A 6,000-nucleotide genomic window follows, 5' to 3' on the forward strand; every position below is an offset into this window, starting at 1 on the left:
GTCCAGTGCGGTTTGGCAGATCGACCATATTTAACAGTCAGGGGCTTGAACCCCGGTCTACTCAAAGAGCGTGTGCTACTGTACTCCCACTCCTGACCACTCGGCTATGGAGATATACATAGTACATGACAACTACGGAGTTTAAGAATTAATAAAGAAAAGAAAGAGTAGAATAGCTGACACATATCTTGTGGCTGACCCTACAGAGGTGGAAATAAAAAGTAGCAACAAGCGTAATAAGGAAAACGTAAAAGGAAATAATACCTAAGTAAATAAATTTTGAAGAAAGAATGAAATTAAATAAAATAAATCAGTGGGCCAATGTGGTACTTACTATTGTGCCGATGCTAGAATGTAAGCCGCATGGCATAAGGCAACACACTGCATAGGAGAAGTGGAAATTTCCCGCTAGGTATGATAGCATATATATGTGGTGAGGTGAAGCAACCTCATGCGATGGAATAAAAGTAGAAAATAAAATAAAAATAAAAAGTAAAAGTATGATTGGGTGAGAATGGAGATTAAATGAATGTAGCATGCTTCCCAGGATAGCATAGAAAATTGACTGGAAAGTAGTGTTATATAGACGCTGAACTTTGTTAAGGCAAAAACAGCAATTATAGTAGAAAAATAGCATCTTGATTCCTTTCGAAAACCTAATTGCACACAAGAAGGAAGGATGTATAGAGTATAAGGATAGTAGATAGATGTATGAAAAAGAGTGACAAAGGTAGTACTCGAGCAGTTTGGAGTTGCAATTCCGATTGTGCACAGTTAGGTTTTTGAAAGCAATCAAGATGCTATTTTTCTACTATAATTGCTGTTTTTGCCTTACACAAAGTTCAGTGTCTATATCACGCTACTTTCTAGTCAGTTTTCTACGCTATCCTGGGAGGCATATTACATTCATTTAATCTCTGTTCTCACCCAATCATACTTCTTCTTTTTCTTCTTACTACATTCCATTGCATGAGGTTGCTTCACCTTGCCACATATATACAATATCATACCTGGTGGGAAATCACTTTCTTTCCACTTCTCCTACACAGCGTGTTGGCTTACGCCACGCAGCCCACTGATTTATTTTATTTAATTTCTTCCTTTCTTCGAAATTTATTTGGATTCTCATTACTGATGGGAGTTGAACTCTCATCAGTAATGAGAAGAATTTCTGTGGGTCTTTTTCACAGTGTGGCTGAGTTAGTTGGTCTCAGTGGGTAGCGTGGTTTTTTTTCTTGTAGAAACTTGGTTTTTTTATCCAGCAAATCGATCATGTTTAAGGTCAATGCCTAAAACCTTACAACCAACCATCATAATCAAAGATAATTCAGAAATCAAAAAAAGGACATCTTTACAAGTCTCATGTTTCATTTTCTTTTTACATCTGATGTAGTAATATTGAGGTGAGGATTAAAGAAATTTTAAATATAGAAAACTAAACGATTAGTTTTCTATATTTATGAAGATAAATCTAGAAAACTAATAAATTAAAACCACAAAAAAAAAAAAAAAAACATAATATGCATCCATAATTTAGAAAGACTATTAAAAACAGTTACTTTATAAGTTAATATATTAATTTTTGGCATTATTGTATTATTTACATTCAAAAACTGGAACCACTGTTTTTTAGAACTGCTCACGGTGCAGTTCTAAAATTTCAGAAGACTCAACCTACAACCCAGCCCGCACTGTGGGTAACCCATGAGTACCCAACCTGATTTGGCCTTGTCATCTTATTAATTTTTGTGCTGGAAAGGGAGTTGCATGCCTTCCTTGTGAAAGTGAAATTACTATGCAGACATTCTCTATTATCTAAAGAGAATGTGCCAAAAGGAAAGCTAGATTTAAACTGATGTATGCCATCAATATAAAAAAGATTTTGAGGCATATATGCGCATGTTGGCTGTCTTCGGTTAAATGTCTAACTAGACTGGCATATGAACACTTTGGATTTACCAAATTGAAAAGTATAGTAAGCAATCACAGTTTGATGGTACCAACTCATGTTCGAATCCAGTTCATTTTCCAAAAATTTTAAAAACAAATTGATGAACTCACAAAAAAGAACTTGTAAAAAAAGAATTGTAAACTTTTAGCGAAATCAATCCTAAACAGGCCAGGCAAACTGATAATACTAGGCATGTTACCTTCACTCGTGCAGAAAGTTGAGTGAGGATAACATGTTTCATATTTCTCTCTCTTCTGGTTTGAATAATGGAATGTGCTTTTTATTTTAAATATTACGCCAGCTTACCTCAAATTCATGTACTAGGAGAATCTAACACTCCTAGAGATGTTGAAGAATGTTATGCCCAAATTTATTTTACCTACTGTTTTCAAATCCTTTTCCATTTTGGAAATCGATACTGTAGCAGAAGTATCATTCTGACTTAGTCATAGGTGCCAATATTGTGAAGAGCTAAAAAAAAAAAAAAAAAAGATTCTGCTCTTTTGCTTAACGAGGAAGTACCTTATAGCTGCATGTGCACAAGTTTCTATAGAAGAATGATGTTCTTGCATATTCTGAGGTAACACAAATTTCATCAATTGCCAGCAGTTCATTTTCAAATGTTTTGTGGACAAGTTTATAGTATTTACTTGTGTCACTAAAGATAAAGATATAAATGAAGCAGTACATGTTTGGAGCATCAGTTCTGTCAGTTGCAGTACAAGAACCTACCAGATGCTATTATTAATGTACAGTGGTCATTGGTTGGGAAACCTGAAAAGTGCACAAAGAAACTTGAAATATAACAAATTATCCAAAGTCATACTGAGCATTTTAACAATTCCTCATAGCAATGCTGAATGCGAGAGAATATTCAGCCAGGCGAGAAAAAGAAAAGGCAAGTTCAGATCTTCTCTTTCTGATGAAGCTTTGGAAATGCTCCTGACAACAGAGTCTCAACATTCAATTCTGAAGAGGACAAAGTGAGCACAATATGGCCTAAATTGTTGATATGTCTAAAATCCTACAAACTACAGTCAATCGATCAATCATGGCAAAGTGCAACAGTATCTTTCTCAAAGCAATCAAAATCAGCATATAAGGTTGATGTCTAATAGATGTCCAAACAGAATAATTCTAGGCAAGCTAATTTTTAAAAGCATACTATACTAGTAAACAATCCTATGGCTATATTTTTTTATATATATTTTGACAGTGAAACTTATTTTCTATTACAGTGTCGACTTCACAGTATTCCTGTTTTGTTTTTTGTTTTTTTTTTGGAAAAAAAAACTACTATCATCTGTTTTTTAGCCCAAAAATGCCTGATCTATTGCTTTTTTGAAAATTAAAAGTTGTCAGCTATGTATAAAGCTAAATCAGATTGTATGGTTATATTAAATTTCACTATGATAGTAAAATTTGTATCATATTTAAGTTCCTTTGCAAATATAGTGACATCTTTTCTCATAAAATCTATCATACATCTTGTTTAATTATGATGTTTTGAAAAGTGTATTATGTCAAATGCCAAATGTGAAAATAATGGGTTAACCTTTTGCCAGTCATGTGGCATCTGGTAGACACCATTATTTATTTATTTATTTTTTTTTTTTTTATTATTATTTTGTAATGAAATCATATCTTTGCCATTTACTTTTCCCCACAGATTTTCTCTAATTGAAGATGCTGTATTTTCTGTTTTAGTTTTGATATACCACAAATTATAAGAAGTTTGTTTGTTTGATACATAAAAGCCATGCAAGTGACAGTGTCTGTCTTTCCTGGAATTTGTTGTCATATACATTCCTCATCCAGTAATCATAAATTCATTCACCTCCCCCATCCTTCCAGGGTGGTGTTTGAATGAAAGTGAGCAGTATCTCTGCACCAACAGCATTCTATAATTTGACTTAAGTACCCTCACTGTGTACTTTTTTTCTGAAAAATTGTCCCCTCCCCCACTCCCAAGGGAGGTTTGATGAATAAAAAACTTGAAAATTTGGAAATTTGAGGGATGGGATATACAGTGGATGCTGCTTCTTGTGATAACTTTGTGACAGCTTAATTGATAACAATAACTGATGAAAGAAGAATGTAGCTGTTTGGCATTATCAATGTAGAACTGAAATATGTACATAAAAAAGGTAGAAATGAACTCAAGGAAAATATATTAAAATCAAGGATTAGAAAAGATTTAATGCTCTACTGTAAAACAGTCAGGGTGGTAGGAGTATAGGCACGGTACTCGTTTTCTCAAGGAGTAATGACACTGACAACCATGCAAACTGTATGAAACAACAACAGGAACTGGACAGGCAATGTATTGGGGTTTGGGTACAAATCAGGTTGTTACATAATCACTTCAATTTCAACACAATAAGGCAAAAAAGTAATGTCCTAATATACAACATGATAGAACACCTTTTGAAATAAAACATTAGGACTTCTACTTACTGCTCTCCAGAAAATCTGTGAAGCTGTAAACATTATCCATAAGCTTTATATATGAAGAAGAAACATGAGATTGACTTATAGCAAACATTTTCATAAGCATATTTGTTTCATATTTTTGGACAAGGAGAACTCTCTAGGAATGAAATTTAAAGCTACAGAATGAATGGACTAAAATAGCATGATTCGCCATTTCATAAAATAAAGAAAGTTAGTCTTTATTTTATGGCTTCTACCATTAGAACTAGAGAAAAGTCGTAAACATGGATAAAGCCCAGTTTGGGCTTAGGGTTATGCAAAGGTATGTGAGTAGCCAATATGGGATGTTACAAACTTTCCAAATGTTTAACACGTGTTTGTTCAAACACTGCCTGCCCTACAGTGATTCTGCTTCTGACCAAATTGTCTTTCACAGTGTCCATTATTAAAGGGGCTGTTATCAGTTTGCCTTGTAAAATGGCATTTGAGCATTTCATATAAGTAAATAAATATTTTATATTTATTTAGTGAATAAATATAAAATAATGAATTGTCATATTAGTAAATAAATATTTGAAATTTCTTACTAACATTTGTTAAATACAGGGTGGTCCAAACATAAGGAATCATGTTTGATCGTATGTAACAATACCATTTTAATTAATGCTAGCACAATAGAAAGGGCATACATGTTCCTTAGAATTTTCTCAAATTCTCTAACTGTTAACTTCTGAGGCTCTAGCAGAGACCTTGTTATTACTAAATACTTTTATCTTGAAGAATCCCCACAGGTGCAGTGGCCATTCAATGGAACCCAGCCTTGTAATTCATGGACAGCTTTGCGTAGTGAGCTAGTGCTCCATCATGGCCAAAAAAAGCATTTCTAATAATGGCAGAATTTGAATGGAGCCAAATACAGAAGCCATGTCAAAGATACAGCTTGTTAATCAAAATTAATGTTCCAAGAAAGATGAATAGTACCCAAAATTTGCAGAAGACAGGTGAGAGACTCACAAATTTCTGACTTGATAAAAGTTATAACAAAATACATTCTACAATTTTCCATAGAGGTGATCCCTCCGATCACTTTATAATCTGTGACAGTACTAGAATTAGGAGCCTTCGGCATTTATCTTAAATTATTTCTGTACAACTGAAACAATTACAGACTGTTGTTGTTATTGTTATTTGGTTTTTAGGAGCATTAGCAACTAAGGCCATATTGCTCCGGGGATATGCGGTGGTCATTTCCTGACCTTTCCGCATTCTCAGTATTTGGTAATTCCAGACTGTAACACCTACTGTGAAGCATTATCAATATATTTAAAATAAAAAGTGAAACAAATTTTACAAGAAGTTTGGAATTAAATCTGAACTTCATATATATCAGGAGACTTTTGATTCCTCCTTTGAACATACTACTGCAGAAAGCAGATCTATCAACCAAATAAGACTTCAATGGCTGCTTCCAGACGAAAGTGGTATATTCTGGAACCTTAAAATATGCTTGATACAGTTTCTACAATTTGACAAGACAGTACAAGTCAAAACAGTACTTGAAAATATTCTCCCCCTGAGTGTAGCATGAATAGCATTGAAATTCTCTATGGTGGCAT

This window comes from Mastigoproctus giganteus, chromosome 10, assembly GCF_048544385.1.
Source record: "Mastigoproctus giganteus isolate SK-2022 chromosome 10, ASM4854438v1, whole genome shotgun sequence".
Lineage (NCBI taxonomy): Eukaryota > Metazoa > Arthropoda > Arachnida > Uropygi > Thelyphonidae > Mastigoproctus > Mastigoproctus giganteus.